Raw genomic sequence first — 14,709 nt, 5'->3', positions numbered from 1 at the left:
TTGTGGCACATTTTCAGACTTTAATAGCACGCGCCATTTACAAAAGTCTGACTTGTGCAGAGTAGCAAATGGTTTCATGCCAGATCCCTTATCATCCCTGACTTCTCCTGCCCAAGTCTTGTCAACAGTAAATGTTTCCTGCTTCCCAAGTAACTGCCACGTTAATGGCCGTTACAAGAATGTCAAAAGCAATGTTTTCGGCAAGCCTTGATACAGTTCAATGAAATGTTCATTCATGTCCCCAACTGTCAGTCAGGCTCTCTCTCTCTCTCTCTCTCTCTCTCTCTCTCTCTCTCTCTCTCCCCCTTAAGTATGTTTTAGGAGTATTTTTCCACTTTTTAGCGCTTGATTTTACTTTATCACTTGAGTATAAATGTTTCTGTAATGTTAATATCAACTTTCATTTTTACTTCACTACGTTTTCAAAAGTAAATGGCAACTTAACCCAACAGATTTACGCAGACACGTTCATTACTCACTGCAACATTAAATGAGCACTAAACAACAAACATGCAAATACAGACAGTGCTTCACTCAGTGATTCATTCAGCTAAATCCCCCCATACACTAGACTAGATTAGCGTCATCATGTTTACCATGGTTTAGGGGCATCAACCATGCCCCTTGCTTAATCAACCTGAATCAACAGTCGAATAGCTTTAACTATCAGTGAAAAGTTCATGCAATTATTATTTTATATTTATTTTTCACACAACAAGTAGATTCAGGAATTGTTGGAGGACATGACCTTAATGCAACCATGATTCCATCCAAGACACATCACATACTTCCAGTTTCTAAAGAATCTGGCATTCTGCCAGCTGATTTAAACGAGATATGCTGGTATTTGACAGATAGATAACAAAGATAAGCTTTATGTTTGAGAAATCACATGATGCCAAGTTTCTTGGCTGCAATTCAACGGGTGACTTTATTACAATCCAAAACCTTAAAAACACAAAAACAGACATAGTAAATGACCCCCCATGACCTATCTTTTGTTAATTTAGATGATTGGAGTTTGAACATCCTTCGTGAGTGTTTTAATTTCTTAATTATTATATATTCGCAGTGCATTCTTTTCTTTTCTGGATTAGATGTGATGTATTTCACATTTTTATATTATTTATTTATTTATTTATTTATTTATTTTTCATTTATTACATGGCAGGCAACACATCATCTCTGACATTTATTTTCTTTCAGTAGCATTTATGATCACAAGGGGCCAGTACTAAAGAGTCACATGGCCAACCTGGACTACACCACCCCAGTTGGGTAATGGGTAAGGGATCCCATGGGGATAAACCTATCCCTTATTGACCTGTCTCAATGTCCAAGCAAGTATTTGGGTCTTTGTAAATGTGACCTTTTATGTTAGATAATGCAAAGGATCTAAAGGGACATGTTTTTGAGTCGTGCACTGTACTCTGATACGGTCCAATGAAGTGCTCATTCATGTCCCCAGCTGTCAGTCAGGCCATCTCTCTCTTTCTCTCTCTCTCTCTCTCTCTCTCTCTCTCTCTCTCTCTCTCTCTCTCACTCTGTCTCTCTCAAGTATGTTCTGGGAATATTTCTATTTTACTTACTCAAGATATATGTTGACATTAGCAGAATAAATAGGAAATTAATCATTTCCTAACTCAAAACTAAATTGGTGTAGTATGAGAGGCAGAATTGCTCATTTCTTCACCAGACTTGACTGTGCAAAAGAATTGGGACAAATTTTAACAATGCAATGCCTACCAAGAGTTAAATCTTCATGTAGTGAAAGAGGTGTATATGTTATATAATCTGGAAGAAGCTTCCTCAGCTTTAAAGAGAACCAAATGTTTTTTCGTTCTTGATCGGAAATCTAGATATTACCAGGTTGAGATGAAGAAAAGCATCAAAGCCAAGAATACTTTTATGTGTCCCTGTAACGACCTCGCCTCCCCCCTTGTCTGCTTCATCCACTCAGTGTTCAGCGTCGCCGGTCTACTGATCACCGGTCTGATCACCACTCACCACCTTCACCTGTTTGCTCTATAATTTCATTAAGTTTCCTCCTTATTTAAACCCCTTAGTTGTGCACATTCTTTGCGAAGTCTACTCTTGGTTGAGCACCACAGACCTTTGCCTGTTACCACTGTGAGACAAACCCAGTTTGAACCAACTTGTGAGACGAGTCCAGTTTGAACTAACTTGAGACAAACCCCGTTTGTATGAACTTTGAGACAGAGACCTTGTCGTACTTTCCAGTTCCTTGTTTTCCTCCGCCTTTTGTGTTAATAAAATCCTGTGTTGTGCACTTGTGTCCTTCTGTAGTTTTGGTTTTCTGACAGTCCCTTGGGATTCTGAAATATCACTAGAATATATTGAAAAATAAATAAATATAAAATATTTAAAACATTTAAAAAAACAACAGAGGAAATTTATAGGTTGTACACTATCTCGGAAAAAAAAGTCAGTTAAAACTGTCCCCAGAGAAGTACAATTTTTTTTCCAGAAAACCAATAGTTTCAAGACATCATATCTCAGAAGAGTTGAAAATTGAACTGGAAACGATACACTCGTTTAAAGAACTGACCAAATCCTGGAACACTTCAAGAGCTGAGATTCTTCCTAGGATTTCCTAGTTATTATTGTAAATTTGTGAATGACTAATCCCACATCATAAAACCTTTGAATGACTTGACCCATAGATACCCTCCTCAGGGAGAAGGATCTAGGAAGATGGAGATAAACCATTTGACACCATTATCGTCAAGGTTTCCACAGCCCTGTATGTGATGAGATATGTTGAAATACTAGTTAACACAGCACTTCAATAAGACTTAATCAAATAATGCAGCCCAGATATCAGGACAACTGGTAGAGTTCCAGTAGAACATGTTGATAGAGTGAAAACCAGAGGAGTCAGGTATCTATGAATCAGGTTTGATTTTGAAGTTCTCTATTAAACTGTTATGTCATACCTGCCTGCTCCAATCATCCGTTTAACATTACAAGCCCCTGTTCTGGAATTTGCTGACCTGCAACCTCATTACATACGTCACACAGACAATACTACTGGCTTTAACACAGCATCATACCAAGGTCACACAGACAAATGTGCATTATAACATTGGTAAGAAGAGGTCTGTGTTTCTGTCAGGCTAATTCTCCTGCAGATAAACTGAAATTCTTAGTCCTTAAATGGACTGAAACTGAAAAAAAAATCCATGACCTTTATGATAACTCCTTCATTGCTCTGGCTGCCTGTAGCCCTCTTCACTACATATTAACATCTGCAAAACTTGACGCCATTAGTGACAGATGGCTTGTTCCTCTGTCAAGCTTCTCCTTCAACTTGCATTACAGAACAAGGAAGCAAAATCTGGATTCTGATTAGAAATGGATGAAAAGAGTTGGAAAGGGCTGACCCCAGCATCAGGGAAGTAATCCATCAGCTTGAGTCAGGTGATGGCCCTTCTCCAACAGTAAAGCATGAAATTCCTGAAACAAACTTCCCTTTAAGAGAATGGCATTACAGAATGTTCTCAACAAAAAGTGATAGAAAGATCAACAGACTGATAAGCAGCTGGTGGTACCAGAATGTTTGCATAGTGTTATTTTCCAAAGTCCATACAACAACATGGGGCATAACGGCATGGAACGCATCCTTAACCACATCAAGCTCTAGATTTTACTGGCTCTATATAGCCGTTGAGGTAAAGAATAGACCTGAAGGCCAGCAATGAGTGTATATGGAGATAAGTCTTTCCAGGAAAGAAAGAAACCCTTGTAGACCACTCTAGCCGGTTTGAATGAGTTTTCTCTCTCTTGAACTTGACAGAAGTAACACCAAGGTCATCATGATCATCACTGACAGTTTCACTCCTAGGTATGGATGTCTCGAATGCTTACAAAGTCCGTGAATCAAAAAGAGCAGAACAAAGCCATGTCGTTCATTCATTCATTCATTTTCCAAGCCGCTTATCCTAATTACTGTGAGTTGTTAAAGCCTCTCAAAGCTCATTGGAGCAACACCCTGGACAGGTCAGCAGTCCATCACAGGGCAGACACACAGACAAACACATTCGCAGTATCACCAATTCGCCTGACCTACATGTATTGGGAGGAAACCGGAGCTCTATAGAATCAATGGAAAACACATCGCTGATTGGTTTGGTAGACAAATATATTTGGTGGGTCATTTATTGAATCCTCAGGGTAATAATATAGCTCGTTTAATTTTGCTGTCACAACTAAAGAATTCTCTCTTGTAATAGCGTTGCTTCCTTAATGGTTGCTTGACTTTACATAAAGATGTTCCCATCTTCCCCTACTTTTTTAATGAATATGTGTTGTTTGGATTCCTAAATTATTATAGAATCCTTGAGAAACAAGTATGCATGATCAATTTAATAATTATTTTGACGAAACTTTATATACAGACGAATAAATTTGCTAAACTCTCTTTTTTTCTGTTTTCTTCAATGAAACATAACAGTACATGTAAAAAAAAATGTAACAAGAAAGCCATAAAAACTGAAAGTGGATGAATCACACTCAGGGTCTTTATATAACGATTGTTCCTGTTTGTAATGTACATTTATCTTACTCATTTATATCATATTTTTGTATTTATTTGTTTATCTTTAAAACCCTCTAGCAAACTGGTCCATATCTGTTACAATTCAAATCTCAAAAAATAAATTAAAAAAAGATGTAATTTGAGTTTAACATATGTTTTAAATAAAGTCATTCATGTCTATAATTCATTAAATATGTTTTGTAACAAGTTCATCTGTATGTAGTGGAGTATGTGAGTATGTGATTGCTGAGAGGGCAGATACTCAATGACTCCTCTTGCCACCGTGTATATTTTCCACAGCTCTGATGTATGCGGTACATTCCTATGCATTTACCTCACACACCCTTTACAGAAAAGCCTATTACGTTAAGAGCCGTTACAGAAATCTTCCAAGCATATTTGTCTGAGGGAAGGGTTTTTGTTGTGTAGCTGCTGATTCAGATATCTTTCCTAATCTGCAAATAAACATATTAGTACATGTAGTTTGGCCTTTTTTCCAGCAGAGAGAAGAAAGAGAGAGAAAGAGAGAGAAACAAAATATGTGCTGTATGATCTATAAATCCTACTATCTTGCCAAATATTCTAGTTTGTAATGAACTGAGAAAAAAATACACAACATCAAAATACCTTTTAAATACCTCTATCAAGGACTTATCAGAGGAAGTTGCATTCACATAAATAATTCATTAAAACCTAAAATATTTGGCGGGTCAGTAGATATTAGAACATATGATATAAACAGTGAATATATTGTATCTCTCTCATGCTGTGAAAAGGCCAAACTAAATGCACCTGTTTCCTTGTTTGTGACAGTATACGGGCTGAGCTTTTCCCAGATGGGGGTTAAAAACCTTGATTGTATTTGAAGATTATGGAACAGATTCAAATCGGCAGCTGCACAACAACAGAAGAAATGTCTTCAGACATAGATGCTCTGAAGATTTCTGTAACGGCTTTACTGTAAAGGGCGTGAGATATAAGTAGGTTGGAATGTCCCCCATATATCAGAGCTGTGGGAAAACCGAGACAGAAAAGAGAAATATGACCCTGATTGAATTCAAACGTGTGTGTGCATGTGCATGTGTGTGTGTGTGTGTGTGCACGTGTTTGTGTTTCAACTCATTACCCCCATGATACCTTATGGGACTTCATTGATATCACAAACTAAGAGATGCAAGGGAAGTTCACCCCAAAGGAAAGTTCATTGATATTGTAGTTTGTGTTGCATCAGAGGAATTGCATAGGCCATAGTTTTCCAGTCTGACTCTGTGTTCTTTCCCCACAGCTCTTTAGAAAAGAAAACTCTAGATTACAAATTGTAAGACTGTTCAGCAATGTTCATGGTACATACAGCAATGTAAAAATATAACAACATCACGTACAACAATACACAGTAACAACAACAACAACAACAATAAAAATAATAATAGTTTTTCATTGGAAACAAGAGACATCTTGGCCAGTACAGTCAGAGAAGCAGTGGCTCTCACCCCTCTGCCATCAACGTCTGCGCGTCCCTGTTCACCACTGTTGAATTTTTGCAGGGAGAGTTAAATCATGTCATACAAAAAAATCTTGGTGCGTTATTAAGATACAGTGAAATGAAAACAGTGATCATGTTCATGGATATTGTCATCAGGGATTGTGATTAACGATGGAAGTATAAAATACATTGTTCTAGTCTCTTGGAATCTTAAAGAACTGAAGAAATAATATGCATCAAAATACAGTGGCAAGAAAAAGTATGTGAACCCACTGGAATTACATAGGTTTCTACAATAATTGTGATCTGATCTACACCTAAGTTACAAAAACAGACAAACACAATGTGCTTAACCTAATACCACATAAACAGTTATAATATTTAGTATTTTTACGCATCCATTAAACATTCACAGTGGTGGTGGAAAAAGTAAGTGAACCCTTGGATTTAATAACTGGTCGAACCTCCTTTGGCAGCAATGACCTCAAACAAGCACTTCCAGTAGCTGCTGATCAGACCCGCACAACATTAAGGAGGAATGTTGGACCATTCTTCCTTCAGCTCAGCCATATTCTTAGGATGTGTGGTGTGAACTGCTCTCTTGAGTTCATTCAACAGCATCTCTATTGGATTGGATCTCTGTTTGTCTAACTGTAGACTGGTGAATGCTTAAAGTCTTTGAGATTACTTCGTAACCCCTTCCAGTTTTATGCAAATCAACAATTCTTGATCATAGTTCTGTGGAGATCTCTTTTTTTGCGAGGCATGGTTCACATCAGCAGATGCTTCTTCTGAATAGCAAACTCAATTTTACAATTACAATTTTGTTATTTGGCAGACGCTTTTTACCAAAGCGACTTACAATCAGTGCATCAGTCGGATTTCTAATACCTTGTGAGCAGAGATCACAATAAGACTGAGCGTCAAATTGCCCCTTCGCATTGCGCCCCTGGAATACTTTGACAAACACAGATACAAGACAAAGTTTTTTTGTTTTTTTTTTAGGAAAGAGAGGTTAGGCATTGGGGGACAGGTGGGTTCTAAAGAGGTGGGTTTTCAGTTTCCTGTGGAAGATGGTAAGAGATTCCGCAGTCTTGACTGCATGGGGGAGGTCTTTCCACCATTTCAGGGCGATGGCGGAGAAGAGGCGTGGTCGGGAGGAGCGGCTGCCGGGTTCCCGGAGTGAGGGGACCGTCAGTTGTCCAGAGGTCGTAGAGCGGAGGGTCCTAATTGGGGTGTACGGAGTTATAAGAGACTGAAGGTATGATGGGGCGGAGTCTCTTGTGGCCTGGTAGGCCAGCACCAGTGTCTTGAACTGGATGCGGGCTGCTACTGGAAGCCAGTGAAGCGCAGTAAGCAGTGGAGTGACATGAGAGTGCTTAGGGAGGTTGAATACCAGGCGTGCAGCGGCGTTCTGCACAAGCTGGAGCGGCCTGATGGCGTAGGCCGGCAAGCCAGCCAGTAGCACGTTGCAGTAGTCCAGGCGGGAGATGACAAGCGCTTGGACCAGGAGCTGGGGCGCCTGTTGTGTGAGGAATGGGCGGATTCTCCTGATGTTGTATAGGGAGAATCTGCAGGATCGAGTGACTGCCGCGATGTGACCGGAGTAGGTCAGCTGGTTGTCGAGGGTTACGCCAAGGTTTTTGGCTGCTGTGGTGGGGAACACCACAGATCCCTCGATGCTGATTGCAGTGTCGATCGCTGGGGAGTTCTTAGCAGGAAAAAACAAACTCAAAAAGTTTGAGCATTAATTTATAAGTCAAAGTGGCTCTACACCTCACTCCAATCTTGTTTTACTGATTGGACTCCAGGTTTGCTAACTCCTGACTCCAAGTAGCTTTTGTTGGAGTCATTGGCCTAAGGGTTCACTTGCTTTTTCCACCACCACTGTGAATGTTTAATGGGTGTATTTTATAATGACATGAAATATTATGATTGTGTTGTATTAGGTTAAGCACATTGTGTTTGTCTATTCTTGTGACTTAGATGTAGATCAGATCAGATTTCGTGACCAATTAATGTAGAAAACTACGTAATTCCTAAGCGTTCACATACTTTTTCTGACCATTGTACTTTTTAAATACCTCTGTAAAAGACATGTCAGAGAAAGTTGCATTCACATAAATAAAGCATTAAAAGCTAGAATATTTGGCAAGATAGTAGGATTTATAGATCATACAGCACATATTTTGTTTCTCTCTCTTTCTCTCTCTTTCTTCTCTCTGCTGGAAAAAAGGCCAAACTACATGTACTAATATGTTTATTTGCAGATTAGGAAAGATATCTGAATCAGCAGCTACACAACAAAAACCCTTCCCTCAGACAAATATGCTTGGAAGATTTCTGTAACGGCTCTTAACGTAATAGGCTTTTCTGTAAAGGGTGTGTGAGGTAAATGCATAGGAATGTACCGCATACATCAGAGCTGTGGAAAATATACACGGTGGCAAGAGGAGTCATTGAGTATCTGCCCTCTCAGCAATCACATACTCACATACTCCACTACATACAGATGAACTTGTTACAAAACATATTTAATGAATTATAGACATGAATGACTTTATTTAAAACATATGTTAAACTCAAATTACATCTTTTTTTAATTTATTTTTTGAGATTTGAATTGTAACAGATATGGACCAGTTTGCTAGAGGGTTTTAAAGATAAACAAATAAATACAAAAATATGATATAAATGAGTAAGATAAATGTACATTACAAACAGGAACAATCGTTATATAAAGACCCTGAGTGTGATTCATCCACTTTCAGTTTTTATGGCTTTCTTGTTACATTTTTTTTTACATGTACTGTTATGTTTCATTGAAGAAAACAGAAAAAAAGAGAGTTTAGCAAATTTATTCGTCTGTATATAAAGTTTCGTCAAAATAATTATTAAATTGATCATGCATACTTGTTTCTCAAGGATTCTATAATAATTTAGGAATCCAAACAACACATATTCATTAAAAAAGTAGGGGAAGATGGGAACATCTTTATGTAAAGTCAAGCAACCATTAAGGAAGCAACGCTATTACAAGAGAGAATTCTTTAGTTGTGACAGCAAAATTAAACGAGCTATATTATTACCCTGAGGATTCAATAAATGACCCACCAAATATATTTGTCTACCAAACCAATCAGCGATGTGTTTTCCATTGATTCTATAGAGCTCCGGTTTCCTCCCAATACATGTAGGTCAGGCGAATTGGTGATACTGCGAATGTGTTTGTCTGTGTGTCTGCCCTGTGATGGACTGCTGACCTGTCCAGGGTGTTGCTCCAATGAGCTTTGAGAGGCTTTAACAACTCACAGTAATTAGGATAAGCGGCTTGGAAAATGAATGAATGAATGAACGACATGGCTTTGTTCTGCTCTTTTTGATTCACGGACTTTGTAAGCATTCGAGACATCCATACCTAGGAGTGAAACTGTCAGTGATGATCATGATGACCTTGGTGTTACTTCTGTCAAGTTCAAGAGAGAGAAAACTCATTCAAACCGGCTAGAGTGGTCTACAAGGGTTTCTTTCTTTCCTGGAAAGACTTATCTCCATATACACTCATTGCTGGCCTTCAGGTCTATTCTTTACCTCAACGGCTATATAGAGCCAGTAAAATCTAGAGCTTGATGTGGTTAAGGATGCGTTCCATGCCGTTATGCCCCATGTTGTTGTATGGACTTTGGAAAATAACACTATGCAAACATTCTGGTACCACCAGCTGCTTATCAGTCTGTTGATCTTTCTATCACTTTTTGTTGAGAACATTCTGTAATGCCATTCTCTTAAAGGGAAGTTTGTTTCAGGAATTTCATGCTTTACTGTTGGAGAAGGGCCATCACCTGACTCAAGCTGATGGATTACTTCCCTGATGCTGGGGTCAGCCCTTTCCAACTCTTTTCATCCATTTCTAATCAGAATCCAGATTTTGCTTCCTTGTTCTGTAATGCAAGTTTAAGTTTAATTTTAAGTTTATTTAGAGCCCAATATCACTGTTTACAGTCTCAAAGGGCTTTACATGCCCAGAGGATTACAACAAACAGAGCAGGGTGACACCCCCTGACTTGATCCTCATAGCAGGCAAGAAAAAACTCCTCAAAAAACCCAGACGCTAGGGAAAAATAGGAGAAATCTTGAGAAGGACCACAGAGAGAGGAGACCCCTTCTAGGCCAGCCAGGCGTGCAGTAGGTGCCAGCCCAGTGAGCAAATTACAAAACAACACAGTGATAATAAAAGTTGAAGGAGAAGCTTTACAGAGGAACAAGCCATCTGTCGCTAATGGCATCAAGTTTTGCAGATGTTAATATGTAGTGAAGAGGGCTACTGGCAGTCAGAACAATGAGGGAGTTGTGAATTTTCTTTTCAGTTACAGTCCATTTAAGGACTAAGAATTCCAATTTATCTGCAGGAGAATTAGCCTGACAGAAACACAGACCTCTTCTTACCAATGTTATAATGCACATTTGTCTGTGTGACCTTGGTATGATGCTGTGTTAAAGCCAGTAGTATTGTCTGTGTGACGTATGTAATGAGGTTGCAGGTCAGCAAATTCCAGAACAGGGGCTTGTAATGTTAAACGGATGATTGGAGCAGGCAGTTATGACTTAACAGGGCACCACTTTACAATAAGACTACCCTTATAAAAGATTCATAAATGGCTTACAATTAGGTTATTAATTAAGTTGTAAAGACTTTATGAACCATTAATAAGAAATTATAAACAAGTTTTCACACATCGATGTGGGCTCACTATTTGGCAGAATAAAGTTATTGCTGTACTTTTCATCTGTCTGTTCTGTTGAATCTCAGATTTTATTGTAAAGTGTAAAACACATCAGCGTTTACTAATGAGTTACTAACATTCATAACTGGAAAAAGGGAGTCATACTGATTTAAAATTATAATGATTTAATAATCTGGAGTTCATATTAATTAATACAAAAGTGATTTGAAATTAATCAAACGCTTTTAGTTTACATAACTCCAAATTAGATTACATGTTGTATTTCAAAACCTTTAAGTCTGGAGAATTTATGAAGACAGTTTTAGTCTACACAGCTTAATAGATTTAAGTCATTTGAACCTGTCTGTCACATCCACAGAACAAGTGATGGATAATATTATTTTTAAAACTTGCTTCAGACAACCTGGCCAAGAGAGCCCAGCTGCGCCTGCACTTTCTCTGATAGCTGAAGGTGCATCTCCCCACACCCATCCTCACAACCTTCTACAGGGGCACCATTGAGAGCGCCCTGACCAACTGCATCTCTATCTTGTATTGGAACTGTCACACCTCTGACTGCAGAGCTCTCCAGAGAGTTGTGCGAGCCGCAGAACAGATCACCGGCACCTCTCTCCCCTGCCTACAGGACATGTTCACCTCCCGAGCCATCCGCAAGGCCACCAGCATTGTAGCTGACTCTTGTCACCCCTCCCATGGACTGCTCACCCCCCTCCCATCTGGGAGAAGGCTCTGCAGCATCAGAAGCAGGTCTGTCAGACTGTGCAATAGTTTCTTCCCCCAAGCAGTCCGGCTCCTGAACACCATGCTGCCCCCATCCTCTCTGAACTCTATTCTTCACACCCTGCTTCGACACCCCCCCTCAGACCCACAGTTCCCTCCACTTGCACAGCCTCTTATTGGACAATTAAAGACAATGCACAGCCACTTTGTAAAAGGTACAAGGAGATCTTTCCATAGCTGCCAGTGTTTCAACACGTGCACACTATGGCTAGTTGATCCAAGTACATAACATGTTGCACTCTGGGTAAATGTTTACATGCTGGATACAGTTCTACAAAGCGCACGTTATTATATTGGACTCCCTACCTTTTGCACAGTACCTGGTTACACACTGTCTACTGTTCATACACTGTTTTTTGGGGGGGGGGGTTTGCTGTTTTTCCCAGTTGAAAGTCGATAGATTCACTACACATTATTTAAAAGTGGTTGCTAGATTATACAGTTGCCCCCACCAAGTCAGCACAAATTACTTTTGTAGAGCAGTAATTTATGCTTCCCTGCAGGTGGTACTGTATTTGGGTAGTAGATTGGAAGTGGGTCTACTATCTGTACCACATAGTGCCACACTGTACCACATTATACTACACTTCACCACACTAAACCACACTGTACCACATAATATCACACTACAATAACAGCATGTTCACAACAACAACAAAAAAATCATCATCACCATAACATTAATTCCTGGGGGTCAAATGACACTTTGGCCAACAAAGTCAAAGTGGCAGTGGCTCTCACCCCTCTGCCAACAACATGTAATAAGATTCTTTTTGACCAACTGATTATAAGGCATCAAAGAAGAGTCAGAGGGAGAGTGTCAGTCATTTACAATTTTATTGTAACCAACATCAAATAGGGAAGCAGGAAGATCAGGGGTTTTAAACCGCTATTTATGTCAGGGAACAAACGATTTACATGAGGCCCATGGGCATATAGAGGCATAGATATGCTAAGCGATATAAATGGAGGAGATTCTTTATTAAGCTTCCAAGATCGAGTCTCTCATTACGGTGTCCCTAATCATTCTGTCTTTCATTATTTCAGGTTACGATCAGCCCTTGGGAAACTATTTGGGACAACATTGCATGTTCATCAAGAAATCTTAATCACCATTTTATTCATTTTAACATATGCCACCAAACTTATTTACTCACTCACTCACTCATTATCTAAGCCGCTTATCCTAAGTAGGGTCACGGGGAGCCTATGCTGGAGCCTATCCCAGCGCTCATAGGGTGAAAGGCGGGGAAACACCTTGGACAGGTCGGCAGTCCGTCACAGGGCAGACACACAGACAAACACACTCACACACACACATTCATATCTAGGGGCAATTTAGTGTCTCCAATTTGCCTAAACTGCATGTCTTTGGACTGTAGGAGGAAAACAGAGCTCCCAGAGGAAACCCAAGCAGACATGGGGAGAACATGTGAACTCCACACAGAAGGTACCCTGGCCACCTGGCCGGGGGGATGTCTGTTGGAACCCAGAACGTTCTTGCTGTGAGGCGACAGCGCTACCCACCACACCACCGTGCTGCCCCGCATTTATTTAATCCCCCAAAAAAGATATTTGATGGGACTAGCTCCTCATCCCTATTGTACATCTTGCTCATGTGGTAAGGTAGGCACATTCATGCACACTTTATGGGGTTCTCCTGAGACATTCACTTTCTGGAACCATGTAGTTAATACAATATCTAAATTAACAAGCACTAAATTCCTTATTGATCCTGCTGTACACCTCTCACTTGATGACTCAAAGATTTCCATTATAGAGAGAACATGAAAATTGTGGTTGGCAGGCATGACAGCGGCCAAAAAGTTAGAGGTTATGAGATGGCTTCCACCTCATGATCTCTCGATGAAATACTGGTTATACACCCTATTAGACATCCTGTATTCAGAGTTATCAACAGCACGAATTAGCCATGCTAAGCCGTCCACAGTTAAGACGGTTTAGTGGACCTGATGAGGCAAAAGAGCTGCTCTCCTGTTCAGTTTTGTCTTATTATTGCAAGTGTATTTCACAAATTTCTTCTTTTGGGTCTTTTTGTTTGTGCTTAAATGTCCACAACTGGTATGTTTTCTTGTTAGGAGCCACCTCTGGGATTGGCACAGACCTCAGAATAACTGGAGCCTTTTTTTGTCAAGACTGATGACCTTATCGTGAATAAGATGAAGATTTGAATGCCCTTTGGAGACAAAGATATACTTTAAGTATATAAATATAAGGGACATCTTGTGCTTAAAGTTACTTTCAGCACTTATTAGCCATGCTAAGTCGTCCACTGTTAAGAACTGCTTAAATGGAATTGATGAGATAAAAGAGTTTATTACTGTTGTTACTTTATTTTGCACTGACTGATGCAGAGGAGTGGTTTAAATAGTGAAAGGCATCAGGGAAATCTAAAGTGAAGGCAAGTGTGCAGAATTAGGGTTATCAGACTGGTGATTAGTAAACCTGCGATGCTGAGTGATGATTGTTTGGTAGAATTATTGTACAGCTGAATTTAGGTAGAGTACTCCTCAGATTTGCATGTTTACATCGCATTCAACAATAAAGCATATCTGAGTCTGAGCATGTCTGTTTCAGTTTCACAGTGAATGAGCATTTCCATTTTACTGTCAACAGTGAATCCTCTCCTGACGCAAACGGTTCCATTTCTGTTATAATTCACACCCCCCCCTTTATATTGTAACAGTGATCATTTGTTTTGCAGGTGACCACACCTTCTGCAATTTTCTATTTTACTGAAATCCAAAAAAAGAGTTTGAGAATCCGTCTTTAAACTACTGTGGGGTAAATTTTCTATGCTGTGCATGTTTCTTTTAGTTAACCCTTTCACCAACCTTGTTTACATGAAAACCATCAACAGCCAACCTAACAACATATAGAGCAAACATTGTTTTCGAATAACGAGGTAACATTTGTTCAGTTAAATTCAGGACTTCACAAACGAAACAAAGAAAGAGCAGTGATATTTATACTAAACAGAAACTGGACTTGATTAACAAAAACAGGTGAATGCAGTGATTGAATAATCACCTGATAAAGCCAAGGAATACAAGGCATCGATGAAACAATGGAAAGACAGTACCAAATGGACACGAGGGGTGGGCATGGTTATAAGCAGACAT

This window comes from Chanos chanos, chromosome 11, assembly GCF_902362185.1.
Source record: "Chanos chanos chromosome 11, fChaCha1.1, whole genome shotgun sequence".
In the NCBI taxonomy this organism is placed as follows: domain Eukaryota; kingdom Metazoa; phylum Chordata; class Actinopteri; order Gonorynchiformes; family Chanidae; genus Chanos; species Chanos chanos.
The sequence above is the reverse complement of the archived record's forward strand: the minus strand, read 5'-3'. Positions refer to the sequence as shown.